At 45.2% G+C, this 19,741-nt stretch overlaps 1 long non-coding RNA gene across 2 annotated transcripts; it reads right to left on the minus strand.

Moving 5' to 3' along the window:
• Positions 1-1,475: 1,475 nt before the first annotated feature.
• On the minus strand, positions 1,476-19,027 carry LOC120584849 (uncharacterized). 2 transcript variants are annotated; one of them, XR_005648158.1, is made up of 4 exons: positions 10,880-19,027; positions 6,419-6,576; positions 3,965-4,085; positions 1,476-3,042 (listed from the first exon to the last, which is right to left on the minus strand). It is a non-coding gene; the product is annotated as an uncharacterized LOC120584849 (long non-coding RNA). The 2 variants fall into 2 exon arrangements; XR_005648157.1 differs by lacking the exon at positions 1,476-3,042 and having other exon boundaries at positions 3,729-4,085.
• Positions 19,028-19,741: the final 714 nt, after the last annotated feature.

Here is a 19,741-nt window from a genome sequence, read left to right on the forward strand (position 1 = left end):
TTCACTTCTAGAAATGTGTCCTACGCAAGCCCTCGTTCAAGTATGCAAAGGTTTACGCAAACTTGTGTAGCTGGTAGAGCCTGGATTGTGGAGCCAGCTATGCTGCTGAGGAGCTGTGCGATCTTGGCCAAGTTACTTGCTCTCTTTGTCCCTCAGTTTCCTTGTCTGTAAAATGGACGGAATAAGACTATCTGCTCCATAGGTGTCATAGGCTGAATAACATCTTCTCAAACCCTGGAACCTGTGGATATGTTACCTTACACAGTAAAAGGGATTTTGCTGTTGTGATTAAGGGTCTTGAGAGGGGGAGAAGACCCTGGATTATCCAGGTGGGCCCAATGCAGTCACACGAGTCCTCATAAGAGGGAGGCAGGAGGATCACAGGGAGAAGAGATGCGATGATGGGCGCGGGAGGGCGGAGTGATGTGAGGAAGGGGTCACGAGTGCCAGGGTATGTGGGTGGCCTCTAGAAGCTGAAAAAGACAAGGAAACAGAGTCTCCTCTGCAGCCCTAAGAAGGGACACAGCCCTGCTGACACCTTCGTTTTCAGAACTGTAAGATAAGTGTGTCAAGCCACTAAGTTTGTGGTGATTTCTTACAGTGGCCACAGGACACGAATGCAGTAGGCATGTTGTGAGGATTAGTGAGTTAACGTGTAATTGCTCCAGTGCGTAGCACATAGTGCGTGCTCAGTAAATGACGGTGCTTATGTGGATCATATGTTTATAAGAACAGAAAAGTGCAATGATCCAAATGTCCATCACGAGTGCAGTGATTCCAAACTCCTTCCATGCTGTGGAACCGCGGCGACAGTTAATAAGGCCACTGCACAGGTACCGAGGAGGAGAAATGGTCATGGTATCACAGCTGTTCTGAGTCCTCCCTGCAGGTCACGACTGAGCTGAGCAGAGCGCTGACTGCATTATTATTCCCGATCCTCATAACAATGCGCAGGATGTGTTGCAGGCTGAGAAACCACAAGGTAATAGGAACTGGGAAAGTCTAATATAAAGAATTATTAACTAAAATGGGATCGAAGAAACGGGATTGGCTAGTAAGAAGTAAAGGGACCTCTAAAATGGATATAAAGGCAGTTCCCCTACCCCTGGGCTGGGACCGTGTCCCCACTGCCCCCACCACCACCACCACTGCAAGAGCCCAGCATCAGCCCAGGCCTGAGATCCACATCTGGTTGGAGAGGAAATGGCTGTGGCTCATTGGATAGTAGAGAAATTGCCGAAGTGCTGCGCAGGCCCCATCCAACTGCTGGAAAGCCCTCTTTTGGGGTGCTGGGGAAGGGTGCTACCGGCCTCCCGCGCTGCGGGAGCCTGGTGCTGAAAAAGTGGCCCCCGTGGTAGGAGCTGAGCTAGAGAAACTGGCCCCCGCGGCAGAAGCCGGATGAGAGGAGCTCGTCAAAATCGGGAAGCAAACGCCTCTTTCTCAAGAAATGGCTGTCAGCGTCCTCTACTGGCAAAAGTAAACGTTGTGCCATCCGGCAAAGGAAAAATCAAAAGGACCCAGATCCGTTTTCACAGAGAAGGCATACATGATGAATTTGGAGCTGAGAGGCGATAAACTAACAACGGGCACAGAATTATTAGTTTCATTTTTACAGATAAGAAAACTGAGGCTCCAGAAAGGGGAAGCGGCACAACCAGTGCTAGGATTTGCTGTGCTCTACAAAGCATTTCGAACGCAGGTTGCAAAATTACCCATGTTACATAATTGTGGTAATAACTCCGCTATCATCCATAACTGTGCACAGACGTACTCTTCAAATTTGGAGGAATACACGCCAAATGCCAGTGGTTTCTTCTAGGACAGAGATTACAGAGAGGTCTCCTTCCTATATTATTAGCTATAAATTGCTGTTTGTAGGTCAAAAATAGTGAAATATTGCATACAGTTCAAAATACTTATTTCTGTGATGTTTGAAGTTTTCACAATGAGCATGAATTATTTTTATAAACGTGTCTATATATATATATATGTATACATCCATATATGTATACATGTAATTTCATTATATATACTCACACAATAAATAAATGTATGTATGTTTTGGAAAGTCCTCCAACTGTCTTTTGCCTATAAGGTATCTTTTCCTCCAAAAAATAGAAATACTAAGCTAACAGGGACCCAAAGACTTCTGGGGAAAATATTCATTGTTCAACCCCATTGCAAGCTCCCAGAGCTACTTGCTAATGATCCATGCTCTGTTTCTTGACAACTTACCATAGGAAAAACCTGTCATTTGTGTTCTTTCTATTTATTTTAGGAGATTTAAGTCATGAAACAGAAAAGCTGCTATTAAACAATGGTGGATCTCATGTGACAGTTAACCAAATTTAATTTTAGAAAGTATTTGAACTGTCCTTCATCTTAAATCTAAATATTCAGAATTCAAGAAAACATTTCAATGTCTGCAAAAACATATGAGGATAACGTTAAGGTAAAAGTTACTTTGCCTTCATACTAATTGCCTTTTCAAAGACAAAATGGTTGTATTTTTGTTTTGTTTTTTAGAAAATACAATACCTAAAAAAGGAGCTTCTCAGGGTTCTGGCCTGTTGTGGTAGGTGGAATGATATGACCGCCCCCCTCCAAGGAAAAAAAATGTCCCTATCCTAATTCTCAAAACCTGTGAATATGTCATGTGACAAAGGGGGGAATTCAGGTTGCAGATGGAGTTAAATTTACTAATCAACTGACCTTAAGATAGATTATCCTAGACTATCTGGGTGGGCCCAATGTAATCACAAGAGTTCTTGACAGTGAAAGAGACCTAGCACAGCAGGATATGCATTCTTCCCAAATACACGTGAGCAGTGTTCAGGCAGTGCGAGAATGCGGCTTTCTTAACTTAATCAGGACATCTGTGAAAACACCATAGCTAACATCATACTTGATGGTGATAAGCTGGATGCTTTCCCCCTAAGGTCAGGAACAAGATGAGGACCTTCACTTCACTGCCTCCGTTCAACTTTGTACTGGAGGTTTCAGCCAGGGCAACTAGTCGAGCAGAAATAAAAAGCATCTAGACTGGAAAAGAAGAAGTAAAACTCTATTTGCAGATGACATGATCTTGTACATAGAAAATCCTAAAGAATTCATGAAAAAGCTCCTAGAATCAATAAAAGAGTTGAACAAGTTTGCAGGACACGAGATCAATATAAAATAAATTGTATTTCTGCACTAGCAATGAACAATCTGAAAGTGAAATTAAAACAGTTCTACTTACAATAGCATCAAAAGAATAAAAAAATTAGAAATACATTTCACAAAAGTGCAAAAATTTGGACTCCGAAAACTGCAAAACATTGTCGAAAGACATTAAAGAATATGTCGATGAGAGAACATCCCACATTCACGGATCAAAAATTTAATATTATTAAGATGGTAATACTCCCCAAATCAATTTACAGATCAACATAATCCCTATCAGAATTCCAGCTGGATTCTTGGTAGAAATTGACAAGTTGATTTTAAAATTCACATGGAATTGCAAGGGATTCAGCATAGTCAAAACGAGCTTGAAAAAAAACAAAGCCGAAGTACTCATTCTTCCTAATTTCAAAACTTACTCCAAAACAATAATAATCGAGACAGTATGGTACTGACATAAGAATAAACATAGAGAAACAATACAATTAAGGATTCTGTAAGATCTTGGCTGTGGTAGAGGTTACATGGGTAAATCTGTCAGGACTCATCGACCTGTACATATAAAATATATATATTTTATTGTATGTAAACAATAGAGATGATTAAAGAAAAACATGCTTCCTGATTCAAAGAGTAAAGCCAAAATACAACAGAATCTGCACAAAGCGTACGTTGTTCAGCATTCACCCCGCCCAAAGGAGTTTCACATTACCCACAGCAGATTGAGGCGTGTAACAACGCACCAAGTTCTCTGCTTTGGGCTTATCTGATGACACTTGTTTGTAGATTAAAATCTTACCCAACAGATGGCTCCTGTGGGGAGACTTGGAAGGAGCCCTTGGTTCGAGGTGGGGAAGCTGGAGCCAGGAAGTGGGCATGAATAGGTCACAGAAGGCCCCTCGGTCGGTTATGGAGGTTGACTATTTGGAAGAAAGCAAGCTATCAAGGAGGGTGACACAAGCAGATTTGTGTGTTAGAAACACCCATCAGAAAACAGCCTGGGAAAGGACTATAAGGAATAAAAGCATTTCCTAGATAGAGCAGGGGTCCCTAATCCCCAGGCGGTAGACCAGTACCAGTCCATGGCCTATTAGGAACCAGGCCGCACAGCAGGAGGTGAGTGGCAGGCCAGCAAGCAAGCAAGGGAGGCTTCACCTGTATTTGCAGCCGCTCCCCAGCGCTAGCATCACCGCCTCAGCTCCGCCTCAGATCCTCAGGCGTTAGATTCTCATGAGAGCACTGGTCCCTGGTGCAACCAAAGGTTGGGGACCGCTGATCTAGAGGACATTCAGGAGGAGTTGTGGATGTCTAGTGAGGGAACTGGTGGGCTTGCTCTGACCAGGGCAGAGGTGGTGGGCAGTGAGGTGGTGGGCAGTGCAGGAGGCGGAGGGTCAGGAAAAGGAAGGGGACAGGGGTGGGGAGAGGGCAGGGTGGAGCTGTGGAGGAGAAAGGAGGCTGCTGAACTGCATGGGGCAGAGAGGCAGGGTGTGTTCTGTGGGGGACATTGGGGGCAGCTCTGAGGACTGGCCATCCCCGTAGCCAGGGGAGCGCAGGGTGCCAAGAGCTTCATACTTGGGAGGGTTCCCACCTGGAAGCCTCCGCGAGAGGTTCAGATGAAACAGAAGCAGCTTGTGAGCTCAGACGCCTCCTCCCCCAGGAAGTTTACTGTCATCCCAGCCCTGGTGGCCCTTGTTCTGACTCCCAGGCACCCAGCATTCATGAGCGTAAGTCAGGGCTGATGGCGTGTGTTCACTGAGTACAAGGCCCATGTCTGATCTGTCACTGGGTCCACTCATAGGTGGCCGCAGAATGTGTTGAGAGTGAGTGCGTGTGTGCCAGGCTGCCTGGGTTAAAATCTCAGCTATCGAGTATTGGTGGTATGTTGTATCATTGTTATGAGTGAATGAGCGAGGGGGTGCGGGATGGGACAGTCTGGTGGGTAGAGGGATGAAGGGACAGCATCAACTCCCCCTGGCCTGGCTCCACCTGGCAGAAATAGGTCCAGCTCAAGCCACCTGTTTGCATGTGTGTTGCCTGGGCCAGGGAATGCCTGGTTCCCAGGGACACCGGGTCCTCAGAATACCCGTTTCAGCTCCAAGGTGGGCTACCCTGAGAACCTGCTGACTTCTACCATGACCGCCACCTACCCCCACCCTACAGCATTACTTCCCTGGGGAAAGCAGTCTTGGTGAGGGTAGGGTGGGATCCCCCTAGTGGGACCCCCTCATCCCCTCTGTTCTCTGTCTTCACATCTTCCTTCCCAGGCTTGCTGGCCATTGTCCCAGATTCGAGGCAGGTCCTGGGAAGGACCTGGGGCTCAGGAGAGGCCAGAAACACCTCCCCACTCTCCTTTCTGACTCCACCTTCTGGGGACACCTGGGCTGCCAGGAGGGCTGGCTGTGGGTCATCCCTCCCTGGTGGGAAAATGAAGAGATGGGGTCTGGGGAGGAGAAGGAAGGACAGAGAGCTAAAGGAGGAGGGCAGAGGGCTGGGGGCAGAGCAGGAGCACTCTGGTGTGAACTGACGGGCTGCCACACTGTTGTCCTGGCCACTCTATTTGCTGGGCCACCATGGCAGGCCTGTGACACTGCTGCCCAGCAGTTCCTTTGGGGGGTCCTGTCTCTGAGCACAGGCACTGAGGTAGTGGGGAGGCAGGTGGCTTTAAGGGAGGGCTTCGGAGCTGAGGCCTAAGGCTGGATAGTGGTCTGACCCTGGTCACCTCATAGAGTCGGGGCTTTAAACGCCATCTGCATTCCCCACCACCGTGGAGCCTCCCCCGAGCCCAGCCTCTGTGCTTCTGCCTGGCTGTGTGATGGGCTCCGCAGACTGAGCTCTCGATGCCCATGGAAGTGCTCAGCCTCATCCAGTGGCAAATGGCAACTCCACCCCTCCGGGCTGGAAGCCAGGTTCACCATGCTTACTTCACATCCCATGCAGCCACCAGGTGCTTGGGCTCCAACCACCCGGCACCTCTGACTACCCTTCACTGACCCCACCCCACCCTGCCAGACCACCAGCCTCTCTTATCTGGGCCTCTGCGGCAGCCACCTCACTGGTCTCCCCATTTCTACCGTTGCCCCCTGCAATCCACCGTCCTCACAGCTACCTGAGAGAGAAAGAACGTAAGTCAGGTCGCCTGCCTCTGCCGCCCAAGACCTTCTGACGCCCCCATTTCACTCAGTACAAAGTCAGATCCCTGCCCTTGGCCTGCAAAGCCAGTGCCACCTGTTCCCAGCCTCTTCTCTGCCCCCACCTCTCACTAGGCAGGACTGCTGTCCAAAGCCAAAGCACTTTGGGTTCATCTGAATGTGGTCCGTGATTTCATTTGTTCCAGATTGTTCCAAACTGCTGCGTTGAGTTTCTTTGTCTGAAACCATACAGTTGAAATCCCATACGTAATAGTGAATTTATCTGTAAAAGTGAAAAATGTTTCTTGGTTAAAGAAAAGTCATTATAACTCGTCATACTATTTTTGCAACTTTTCTATAAATCTGAAAACACTATAAAGTTTATTTAAAAAGAAACAAAAGGGGTGGGGGAAGGGGAGTAATTATACTGAAAAAGGAGTCACTGCCCCCAAGGGACACTTTGTAAGAGCCACCCTTCATGTGAGGCGAGTGTGTAACAACACCCAGGTCTGTGACTAGGGCTCTCACATGTGTGCACACGCGTCTGCTGAGTTGGGGGGTGGGGAGCGGGGAAGGTGGCCCTCCTGTGTCAGCTGAGTGAACCAGAGCATGGCTTCGGGTCGCACCGTTACATGAGGCAGAGCTTGCAGGCCTCCGGAGAGGCTCAGGGAACATTCGGGAGGGTGGCCGAGGCAGGGGTGTCTGCAGCGCCAGCAGAGGGCAGTCAGGTGAGGCTTCTGCTCCGAGGATGCCTCTCAGCTGGACCTTGAAGGAGGAGTGGGATTTACACTGGTGTTTGCGGGGGTGGGGAGGGATTGGGGAGGGGAGTGTTGGTGGTTCCTTTAGGGGGAAGGCGGAGACTGCCAGTCAAGCGGGATGTGGGTGTCAGAGGTTGGATGGAGGCAGGCGAGGACAGCATGGACGGAATCGGAACGGCAGCCCCAGCGGCCAGTGACGGTGGATGAGCAGGGAGCAATGAGGGGCCCAGCAAGCTCGGCGGGTCTGGAAGCTGACGTGGAGGGCGGCCTGGTGCCAGGGCCACCGTGAGCGGGCAGGAGACGGAAGGGAGAGGCGAGTGAGAAAGAGGAGGCGGTCGGGCCTGCGGGACTTGCCCGCTGGAGATGCCACCAGGAGAAATGGAGCAGCCGGGGCAGCCTGCAGAGAGGAGGACGTGCAAGTGGAGGGGTCCAGCCCAGGGCTGAAATGGGGGTTTGAAACCCTCCAAGGAGGACACATCACGTGTCAAAGCTACTGATGGGGGCGGGGAGAAGAGAGCGAAGTGAGTTCTGACGGCCTCGCCTACCAGGGGCCGTCCCTGCCTGCCCACCTCCCACCTCTCCATCCCAAACCCCGCCCCCTTTCCTTTCCGGCTCCATGACCTCGTAACTCTCGATCATCTGTTCAACCTTCGAGGTGCTGACTCCCCCGGGGTGTGGACCTTTACTGCTGGTTCATCTCAGTATCTCCAAGCCCTGTGACTGTGCCTAGCTCATACTCAGTATTTGTTGAATGAGTGAATAAATGAATGAATGAATCAATTAATCGATCAATGAAAAAAACTACATTTAAGAGGCAAGAGTAAAAGGAAACAAAGCCCAAAGCTGACTAAACTATACAGAGAAGCCAGTTAAGCTCACCCAGGTTCCCTCCTGCACATGGTCACCAGGCATCTAACCCAAGCTGATGCCACCATCTGGGTGGCCCCTGGTAGCGAGCTGATCCAGCCAAGGCCAGAGCCTCTCCATCTGATTACTTGCCAGACATCTCCGCTCAAACACCCCACGGGCCTCTCGAACTCATTAGTCCAGCACTCGCCTCACTGTCTTTATCTGTCCTCGAAGCTCCCAACCCTCTCCTTCATGCCCTGCTCTGTCTTGGGGATGGCACCCCTGAAACCAGAAACCAGGGGACCTTCCTCAAAGCTCGTCTCTCCCTCGGTCCCAGGCGAGGGCTCTCACTCCCTCCACGCCCTGGTCCAGACCTTCCCCCCTCCCTGCTTTCCCTTTCCCCGTCCACATTGTGGCCAGGATCGCCTGTTTTACCACGTGCTCCCAGGGCAAAGTCCTAACTTCTCTGGAGTTCCAGGGCCTTAACCATCAGCTTCCAACCAGCCACCCCAGCATCTCTCTCCCCGACCCTCTCCCAGCTTCACTCAGCCACCTTGGGCTGCTAATGCAGTGTGTTTCACCTCCAAGCTGCTCAGCCTGTTCTCTCCAGATGAAGGTCAGCCTTCTCTTGTTACCCAGCAAATCCTATTCATTCTTCGAGGCTCCGCCCACGTGCCCCTGCCTCTCTCTAGACCTCCCTGAATTCTTCAGGTGGAGAGCACTGCCTCTGTGCTCCTCCAGTGTGTGCGTCACAAGAAATACCCTTAGAGCCTTTGATTAAGCTGGTACTCAGTGCTATCCGTATTTTCATATACATCTCCTGTTCCTTGCGACAGCACCCTGGGTAAGGTATTATTATGCCCATTTAATGGAAGAATAAAACGAGACTTAAAAGGATTAAGTAACTTGCCCAGTACACACAGCCAGTGTGTGCAGAAGCCACGACTGGAACTTCACATTGTCGTATGCAGGTGTATGACCGTGGTTTCTTTCAACGACTCCACTTCAAGACTTGGAGCTGCTGAATAGAGTCCATCATCTCTGCGTGCACCCCGGCATTTTTCGGTATTTGGCACATAGTACGTGTAATAAATAATAAATGTTTGTTCTCATGTGTATGTATATCCTTTCTCTTTCAGCTTAATTGATGTCCAATAAACTGTTAGTATTTGAAGTATATAATTGGGTGAGTTTTGACATACGTGTACACCCAAGAAACCAACACCACAATCAAGGCAATGAACGCATTCATCACCCTCTTTCCTTGTATCCCTTTGTAACTCTCCTCTGTTGTTACTTCAGATGAGTTTTCATTTTTGAGAATTTTATATTAATGAAACCAGGCTGTTTATATTTTTTAAAAACTGGCTTCTCAATTATTTTGAAATTCCTCCATGTGATTGTACATGTCAAAGGTTTGTTCAAGGTTTAAAACTTCTACTCTTTGAAGATACAGCTACAAAAAATGTAAAGGCAAGGCACATGCCAGAAGAAAATATATTCAAAAATGTATTCAAAACATGCACTGACAAAAGACTTGTATCTACTATGTGTAAAAGCTCTTACAACTCAACAGTAAAAAGATAAACATCCCAATAACAACCTTGACAAAAAAAATAGATTATTTACCAAAAAATATGTATATGTAAATGGCAAGTAAGGACATAAAAAGATCTTCAACATCACTAGTTATTAGAGAAATGCAAATTGAATCCATAATGAGATACCACTACATATTCACTAGAATGGCTAAAATTTAAAGATATGACCATAGCAAATGATGTTGAGAATGAGGAGAAATTTGGAACTCTCATACGCTGTTAGTGAAAGTGCAAAATGGTACGACTATTCCAGAAAATTGTTTGGAAATTTCTTAAAAACTATGCATAAACCTACCACTCAACATCCCAAGAAAAAGAAAAGCATATGTCCACACAGACTTGTACGTAAATGTTCATAATTGTCAAAAGCTAGAAATAACTCATAGTATAATATCCATATAACGGAATATTACTTGGCACTAAAAATGTGTTGAATATACAAGTGTATCACGAAGTAGTCCAAGGACATGCAATACTGCATCCGTTCACTAGGTGGCGACAAAAGCCCACTTATTTCCAGTTTCATCACTACATCACCTGTGGCTCCTCTTAATCACAGCAAGCAAGACAGGCCATTATCCCCATTTAACCAGTGAGAAAACCTGGGCCTGGAGAGGGCAAGTGACACTCTAAGTTTGCCAACTTGTCAGAAACAGGAGCCAGAATCTGACAATCCATGTCTCCCTAGATATTCTGGGCTTCCAAATAAACCGCCCAGGTAGATACTCCCACATCTCAATTTCCCCACACCTTATCCATCTCCCCATTCCCCACCCCATCCCAACCCCTGCCCCCGAGTCCTCTCTCCTAGTTTCACCCCTTTACTGATGTCATTGAAATCTGCTGCTCAGGTCTGCACCAACTAGTCCTTGGCAGGTGTGGGTGGAGGTTTGAGGGGAAGCTCAGGGAGGCTGGCAAATGGAGCTACCACACGAATTCAGGTTTAGTCCCCAATTGGGATTACCAGGATGATGAAATCCAAGGAAACGAAAGTGAGAGCCCTTTGTGCAGCTGGAGGGCTATACAAAGGACATGCCTGGGGTTTATGCTATCAAGATCCCGCCCCTTGACTTGGACATACTCTTCAGGGGAATTTCCTGTTAGCTTCTGGTTTACTTTCTGCCCCTTTGTCACTGTGTCTGGCCTTTATTTCCAAACCCAGCCAACTTTGAGCCTGCTCCACACCAGGAACCAAGTAGCCCCTGGCAAATCCCCAGCCCCTTCTCACTCCTTTGCTCCCAATGAAGTCTGTACTTCCAGGGAGCCTTCCAGCTCTGGGAAAATGGGGAAAGACTTTCTCCATAAGAGGCTCAGGTAAGACTGGGAAGGGAGGCCACGGTCCTAGGTCAGCTTCTCTCTACCCCATTAAATCACTTACAGGGAAGAGAAAGGCCCTCTGCCCAGGGTCTGCACAAGCTGAGCAGGTTGGTGGTTAATCTGCTGCTGACCTGTCTGGACAGTCGCTTCATCTGCACTAAAGAAACAGGAAGAGTTGAAGCATTGGAGATTGACGGGTTCAAAAGCCAGCCCTGTTGGCTTGACAGTGACCCACTGGAGCCTGCTTCCCCACTTGCAGCATAGAAGTCACCCTTCCACAGTTGAGTAATGTAGGAAAAAGCTGTTTACTTAAGTGCCTCCATTGGGCTGAGAACACGGCGGCCACTGGCCATAGGCTCCCCTGGTTAGTGTGCTGGGTGTGTCTTCAGGCCTGCAACCCCTCTCCTAGGCTTGGCTGCACTTACTGGGCTGAGCCTCACACTTGCTCAGGCCATGGGGTTGGAGTAGAAGCAGACACCCCCCTGGAATTGAGAGGCCAAGGGGAGACGAGGGTTACTTCAGTGTTTCATTTGCAAGAGGAACTATCGCCTGGCATCTAGGCCGTTCTCCAGAAGGGAGGGCACCATCAGCTTGTTTTGTAGGTTTGAGCACTGAAAAAACTGTTAATGACCAAAATGACCATGAAGTCATCCTAAGGAACGTTGAAGAGCTTTTACTGGCTAGATTGCCAATTAAATTTACAAGGGTCTTTCACAGAAGGCATGGAAACCCTCTTCCTCATCACCCAGCCGCTTCTCTCCACCCCAGCACAGACAACAGAAGGAGGCTGCCTTTTTAAAGTTCCCATGTTTCTGAGGGGTTGTTACTGGATCACTCACCCACACCACGCCCCCTCCAAGTCCCGCCGCTACTTGAAGAGTATGTTGTAGCAGTGATGTGTACTTGTTATTAGGCAAACTAAACAGGAACACGGCAGAATCCCCACGAAAAACCCATCTTCTCCCATCTACTCATGGACAGAAATTTGGTTTATACACAAAACAATCACAACCAATGAAGAGCTTTTCAATTTTTATTAATATGAAATCTTGCAAGTTTTTGTGAGGCTTCCCCAAATACTAGATGCACGAGGAATACCTGAAAATTAAAGACAAGGCAGTTATGTTCCCATGTAAACACAAACTGATGCAGATTTGACACGTTCAAAAGCGACTTTATGCCCAGCTCCAGAGCCTGGCTAGCAGCTGGCTGAAGGTAAGAGAACGCGAGTCCTGAAGGCAGAGGTTACTGTCAAGCAAAGACGCCACAGGGATTTGAACCCCGTCCTGGAAACCAGGAGTGCCAACCACCAGCATCTTTTGCTTTTTTTTTAAAAAAAGCTAGGAAAAGGCCAAAAAGCAAAACCTGAGAAAACAAAATTTTGTTTTCTCAGGAAAAGAAAAACCTTTACAGCCCTACTGAAGAGCACTGGAGCATCTGCTTCAGCTAAGATGCTAGCTTGGCCAAGTCTGTTATGTTCACCTGAAAAAGTCTTAGCAGAGAATTTTTGCACTCCCACCCATCAGCCCTCTCGACCACTGAGCTTGTCTCCACTTACACCTTCCCACCCAACATTACAGTTCTTAAAATGTTATTCTGCATTGACTAGTCTGTTTTAACCACTGAATAGTGTTATTTCAAACATCTTAGAGCCTTCAGTTGTGGTTTTAGTAACAACCATTTGCAGGCAAATTAATGGCCTCTAGCAGTGCAACCCACCGAGGACCTCGGCACCACTGTTACCTTGCAACCGATATCGGTCATGACCACAAGGATCCAAGCTACTGGCAGCATCGAGGTGAGGGGTGAAGGGTCTGCGCTAGGCCAATGGCAGGGGGTGGCGATGTGGCAGAGAAGTCACTTGTGGGGAGACTTTGCTTTTTAACAGGCTTCTGGAAAAGCTAGGGAAAAGTGGTTGCCCGCTTTCCCCTTCCCTCCCCTTCAAGCATCACTTAGAGGTTTGGGATTTCAGAGCTGCTATGAAAACAGCCTCATTGTTCGGGTAAGCCCCGGGATTTACAAGGTACTTAAGCATTCCCTTGGATGCTTCAATCCCCAGAAGCTCAATGCATGTCTGCCAGCGTTGAGGCTGGTCCTCATTTCTGATAGATGGGGTTAGGAGGCCGACACCATTTTTGTTGACCTTAGTATACTAGCGCTTTGTTGTCTCTTGCCACAGGAAGGCTCCGTGGTTGTCCTACTTTAAGCCTTCGCGGTGCCTTTAGTGAGGGGTACCTGAAAAATCTTAAAAAAAAGGCTTAGCGCCCACCTCACCCCTCCACCCCCAGGCCAACAAACAACTTGCTCAAGGGCTAGCTACTTCAGCATAAAGCTGAAAATCTATTTAACGCTAAGTTATTTACCCACAATGGATCTGACTTGGTATGTAAACAGAAAAAGCTTGTTCACCTGTTGTCCTCATTTTGTCCACTGGTGAATTCAACTGGAAGCTCCTTCTATAGTCTGAAGAATACCATCTGAAAGAACTAGTAGTAGTTCCCAATTCCCCACATTTAAAATGGAATGTTTAAAGTAAATAAGCTATTTTTCCTTACTGGGTCTGGCTTCTCTGGCCCTTCGCATACGTCTGCTGTTTTGAATGTTCCTGCATATAAGAATTAAGACCAAGGGAGGGGAGAGAGAAACCCACACAAAGACAATGCACTAAGACCACTGAACTGTATGTAACATTTCCACTTGCCAGTAAAAGTTCTTGAAGACTGCTGCTTGTTTGGGATTTATGTCTTGTCACTGATTTTAAAGTTGCATCTGGAAAAGACTAAACGCTTCAGTGCCCTCCCCACCTCCCCTACCAGGAGTAAACAAAAAGCATTTTACCTAAAAGCACAGCAAAAGGTACTTGGCTTCAATCACAAACACGAATGCTTAAAGCTGCAGAAATTTCCTCAACACTCAGCCTTCATCACTCAGATGGATTTTCCTTCAACAATCACTACTCCAAACATTGGGGGAAACACAACTTTTAATCATACTCCAGTCGTTTCACAATGCATTCTAATAGCAGATCAGAACAGTACTGCATTATTACTTGCCAACAGAACAGACAGACCTGAGGTCAAGACAACTGCATTCTCTGTGTAGTCTGTAAAAAAAAAAGCTAAACAAGTAAGGCCCACCCCCTCCTCCCTGCCCTCCAGAATCATGGGGAAAATTTTTTACTTGTATATGCTGATAAACTCACTGCCAGGTCTCACACATTCACTAGGAGAACAGAAGGCAGAGCCAAGCGCTTATGTGCAAGTCAAAATCCTGAACAGCTTCATGAGGGATGAAATGAAGCCACTGCAAAGGAAAATTCTTTAAAAACCCACATGCCCCCCAAGTGTCCATATAAAAGGCCAATAGTGTAAACACTGGCTAACACTAGATGAGATGACCATAAGCATTGAAAATTAACATGCAAACTTTGGAAATGCGGACAGTATTACATCGCTCTAGTTTAACAACTGCCAATTTATAGAGCCCTGACTTTCTGGAAACAGCATAGGTGTAGTTACCTGTTATTCTGATCATTATCTCCCACCTGTCTAAGAAGTACTTATTCTTTATTTAGAGGGCCTCTATTGCCATGTGCCTGGAATTATTAAATGCTCATCATTTACGAAGAATAAAATTTGTCTTTCCTGCCTTAAGTTAAATTTCTTCTTCTGCTCAATTCCTGATCTTGTCCATTAAAGAGTGTTCGCAGACAGTTTCTGAAAGATTAGAGAAGAATCCCCCCAAGATTGCCCGACACTAACTACAAACAAACAATATTTTATTTAAATAAGGAGACAGCTGCTTTCTAAAAGCATACATTCTCTATTAAAAATGTTTTATTTTGAATGATTTAATAGTTTTCTGCACAATATACATCACAAAACATTAAAATTTTAGCAAAATTAACATGTTTCTTGTTAACAGCACATTATGCTATCCTTTCACAGGATTTTCCAGAGGTTCAATACTGAATAAATTAGTTTTATAAACATTGCATCAATATTAAGGTACTAATCTGGAGAGGCTTCTGAGGAATTAACTTGCCTCTGCCTCTGAGCGAGGTGCTATCCCATCATGGAAGCCCACAGGCACAAGTCCTGTCTCCATCTTAAGGAGGCTAGATGGGCACATTCCACAAACCTAGAATCCCCTAGGGATCAGGAAAGTGGCCATGTTTAACGCTTAAAACCTCCACAGCTCTTAATATTAAGTAGCACTTATCCCTAACATGCAATACTGCAGATGCAAGTTAAACTTATCTGTTAGCAGCTGCCTGCTGTTTCCTGCTCCCAGATGAAATGAAGCAACTCTTCTGACAATGAACAGAAACCTGTCTGAGGCAAACGAAAGATTGGCAAACAGCACAGCCTCCTCTGAATCCACTTGATCCCACTCAGCTTTGAATTATTTCAGCTTCTTTTATTCCAGGGTTAATGCGGTATTATCATTTTCATTTCATTTCACTTATATTCTGCTTTTGTAAAAGCAGTATTTTGAGATGGACATTTGATCTTCATTGTATTGCTCATCAATTCATTTTCTCATCAATTCGTTATGTGGGTATAGCTTGATAAATCATAACTTTTAAAGGGTAGATTCCATTAAAACTTTAAATTGGTAGCTTTCATTTTTTTTTTTTTTTTGGCATATGCAGACAGTGTTTTCACCAGTAGTAAGGATCTCAGGGTTATGCCTTTTCCCCAATGGAGGTATGAAATATAATCTTTTCTGCCTTTACTTATCATTCACCAAGGAGCTGTTCCCCTCTCCATCTAGGCCATCATAATTGCCAGGCTGGTTATGAGTCAGAAGATGTTATCTGAAAAAAGTCTACAGAAAAAAAAAGGTTTCCCCTCCCTCAACAACAAAAGCCCACCCTCTTTCATCAGTTACGATTTACAAATACTTAAAGATGCGAGCTTAAAACAAACAATTTACAATAATTTTGAAGCATACCTTAACATCTTGTTTTGCAGTCATACAAGTTTTTCCTACACTAAAAAAAAACTTGCTTATGCACAACTGAAAATGGAATCTTACTTGATAATATAAAAGCTACCATCAGAAGAAATCCCTTCAGGATCATTAAGCCACTTCCTTTGCTCTGAAGTTCCTATAGTAGTATTAAGTTTTATTAAATCACCTGAAAAAAATTCCAAAAGAGAACCACACACTACCATATCCAAACAACTTTTGAGTTTTAAAAAATTCCCAAGATGTTATCTATATCAGCCCAGGGGCCTAAACCAACCCCCAGCAAAACACTCTGCTTCCCCAGACCCTACACTTTGAATTCAGTGGATCTTCATTAACTTCCCCAGAAATTAGGGAAAAACAAAATCTAGAGGATTGGGCGTTACTTGCCAACCTGGAAGTTGCGATTTCTTAGCTTTTTCATCCTAAGTATTTAAGTTCTCTGGCATGAGTTATCTGAAATCATAAACTAAACAATTACCTAAACCCAACCCTCCCAAATCCCAACCGTAACAGGCCACTGCCAACAACTAATTGCCAAAATTTGCCCCTCCCCTTTAATACAAGGTATTTTAAAAGTTACATTATTTGAAAACTTAACTTCAACTTTTGGCCTAGTCAAGCTCTTCTGAAGGTCTCCTGAGATGACTGAATATGAACCAAAGCTGCACTGTGCTGTACATTTCAGCTTCAACTGGGAATACTCTTCCAAGGGAAAAAGCAGCTCCAATCCCTGAAGGTGTTGGTGCCAAGAGCACAGCGGTACAATCCTTCTCTAACTCAGTTTTCTCAACAGTACTATAGCATCTGCGGAAAATCTTAGAAAAAAACATTTTCTCCCCCACCCCTTTTCCCTGTTGAAACCACCCCAAAACATCAGGTAAAGTTAAGGGGTTACATACTTTAAAAATCTGATTAAGGGGTGGAAAAAAGTATTAACTACCAGCCATTTCTCCAATGGACTGCTCCGCCACAGACCTCAAGAGAGCTGCTCGTGCTCTAGTTTCTAGTAACTGTAAACCTGTGGTGTTCTGATTATCCTTATACTGGATTCTTTCTGTTACCTTGAGTCACTTGCCTCTGGGATTCTAGACAGACCTAAGGGGAAAAGAACTCAAAACATATTTTGCCCCCCACCCACAAAAAAATTCCCAACAGTTACACACCCAGCTCGGCATTCACATCTATTCCCCAAAACGAATACTTCATTACCCCGAGCTAAAAACAAAAACTGCTTACAAAACTTGCCTTTTGTCTCAAATTCATGTTTCCCTCAAATTCGTTAAAAGACAAAACCAAAACACTTGCCATCTACCATTCCTCCGGGCCTTGGAAGTTTGCCCTCAAAAGCTTCAGACAAGATGCATGAGAAATTAAGCCTGAAAAAGAGAAACCTACGACACCCGGAAATCGGCCTACATCCCATAATAAATCCCTTGCCGCTTAAGTACAAAACTCCCCCATTACTATTAGTAAACAAAAGTTACCATAAAGTTACCAAAGACCAGGACACGGCCGACCTCCCGGACTTTTACCACCACTGGCTCTCCCCGCAGCCGCGCACTGGGGACGCTGCTCTAGGCTCTATCTAGCCTCCACACCGCCTGCTCGCCGCCTCCGCGGGGTCGCGCAGCCGCACGCTAGCGTCAGCAATCGGACCGGCTCCTCCTTTCTGGAATCCTCGCCTAGCTTCACCTCCAAATCGTTAGGGCTCCTTCCTTCTTCCTAGCTTCCTTCACCACATCGCACTGGCTCCCGGTCTTTTCTTTCCTATCTTCACCACGAACTGCTGCTGGCTCCTCAGTCCTAGCTTCACCACACTGGCTCCTGGGATCCTGTCTGCTGCTCCTGTCTTCCTAGCTGAATCCACTTCTGTGTCACACCTGGGTCAGCTCTCAATTAACGCTAGTCCTCAGGGTTTAGACCATCTGAGCTCAGTCCAATGCAAAAACGTTTTAACTCGGTGGTTATTCTTGATCTTGAATCACTTCACTTATGAAAGTCCTTTAAATTTTCCAATGAAAACTAAGCTCATGTATTTAAGGCCTTTCAAATTTTTAAGTTTCAAAAACATCCTAGTTTTTACATTACTTCAGTCCTTTTAGTAAGCTTTTTGCCGATTTTTAACCAATACCCCTTCTAGCTTCCTTCCGGATATTCTTCTAAGTTGGTCCTGGTCTACAATAAACACTCTCGTCTTCTCAAATCTAATTTCTGCACCACCAGATATGATTCGTGGGCTTGTATAAGAAATTCTTATTACTACAAAAAAATTAATTTCCTCCTTCGTTTTTGTTGTACTTTGTCCAAATTTTTTGGCTTTAAACTTTTCTATCTTCTAATTTTTTGATGTCTATCTTGAATGCTTTAGCTTTTCTCTTTCTAGCTTAAATACTTTTCCTTGACAGAATTTTCAACCTTGTTTTTTCTATCTTCTATTAAATTTGTCATCTTCGCCCTCAGTTGCTTTGGTTTTCTAGCTTTGTCTGAATACTTTCTTCTGCTTCCTACCTTTCGGTTTTATTTTTCTAAAATGCGTGTTTTATCTTCTATCTTCTCTAAGATTTTTCTTCACCTTCCTCCTGTACACTTCTGTCTTCCAAGTTTTCCACTTCGAATTTCTGATCTTTTCCACAATTTTATCCTACCACTCCTAATTAACATTTCCATCAATTTTCGGCTAATGCCTTAAGATCAATTAGGCTTCAAATGACGCAATGTTTCCTGCGCCATATATTTGAAGGTCTTTTAAAATCACCTTCGACTTTTTAAAAGACGACCTTTAAAATATTTTAGTTATCTATAACTCGACTTCTTTAAAATGATTAGTTTCTATTTATGTCATCTACGTTTTAATGCCATTTTTAAAGTTTGCCCTTCAAGGCTTTCTAAAATTCGGACTTTTCAGTCCTTTCGACAATGAGAATTTTTTTTTTAACTCCATGAAGAAGCTTCATCTCTTAACCTCCGTCAAGTTCTAGAAATCTTTTTTCTTCTATCTTCCTTTCTGAAATTACTTTTAAGTCTTCATATTTTCCCTTAAATAAGATTAAGGCTACTTTGAGATTTTAATGCTAAGCCACATCTACAGTAAGTATTCTCGCTATTTAATATAACCCTAAAGAATTCTAATTTCTCTTTTTAATAAGAAAAACTTATCTGCCGGCTCCTCAAGCAGTGCCTCCAGCAACGACAAGAACCTCTGCGCTCGCTCCCTGAAAGCCTGACGCAGAGCCGAGAGAGGCGTATTTATGGGCGAAGGACGGCGCACGCCGTCATATTGAATAACCCTCCGAACTCCTTTGTGAGGGAAGGAAGCAAAAAATAGTCCCTCGGCAGGTTAAAAATAGAAACTGGTTTTTACAAGCCTTTCTAGATTTTTCCTAACCATTTATGCAGCTTGATTGCAAACCATATAACCAAAAATATTTGACTTAGTAGCAATTAGATTTTAGCCGAAAACTTAAAAACAATGAAAATCACGTTTAAGTAGACAGTTCACAAAAACTCAGAGCCATTGCTTAGAAATTTTTTCGTAGCACACAAAAATACTTTTCATATTTTCTTGGCGTACAGTAGGTAGTATTCAGTGCTTTTTGAAGGAAGGGTAAATTGGGTTTGCCCATGGCCTTAGTTTTCATTATGTAACAGCGTCAGCTTGCCTGATGCAGACCGCAGCCATTTTAGGAGCAGCAAAGTGTCGAAATTTCTCCCCAAACTCCTGAAGTCCTGCCGGTTGGTTTTGAGATTATAATACATGTTTTGATTGCCCTTTTATTAGGGAAATCCGAGTGCTCCGGGTTATCTGCTTAAGAATTCCACTAAGTGTGGAAATCCACTTGTAGAAAAGGTCTCGAGAAGCCACAACATAGTGTTGTCTCCCGCCAGTGTCTAGGTCTCGGGAGGCTTCCGGGAGGGCTTTAAGTTATTTTAAATATTTAATGTTCTT

The sequence above is a fragment of the Pteropus medius genome, unplaced genomic scaffold, assembly GCF_902729225.1.
Source record: "Pteropus medius unplaced genomic scaffold, Ma_sr-lr_union100, whole genome shotgun sequence".
Lineage (NCBI taxonomy): Eukaryota > Metazoa > Chordata > Mammalia > Chiroptera > Pteropodidae > Pteropus > Pteropus medius.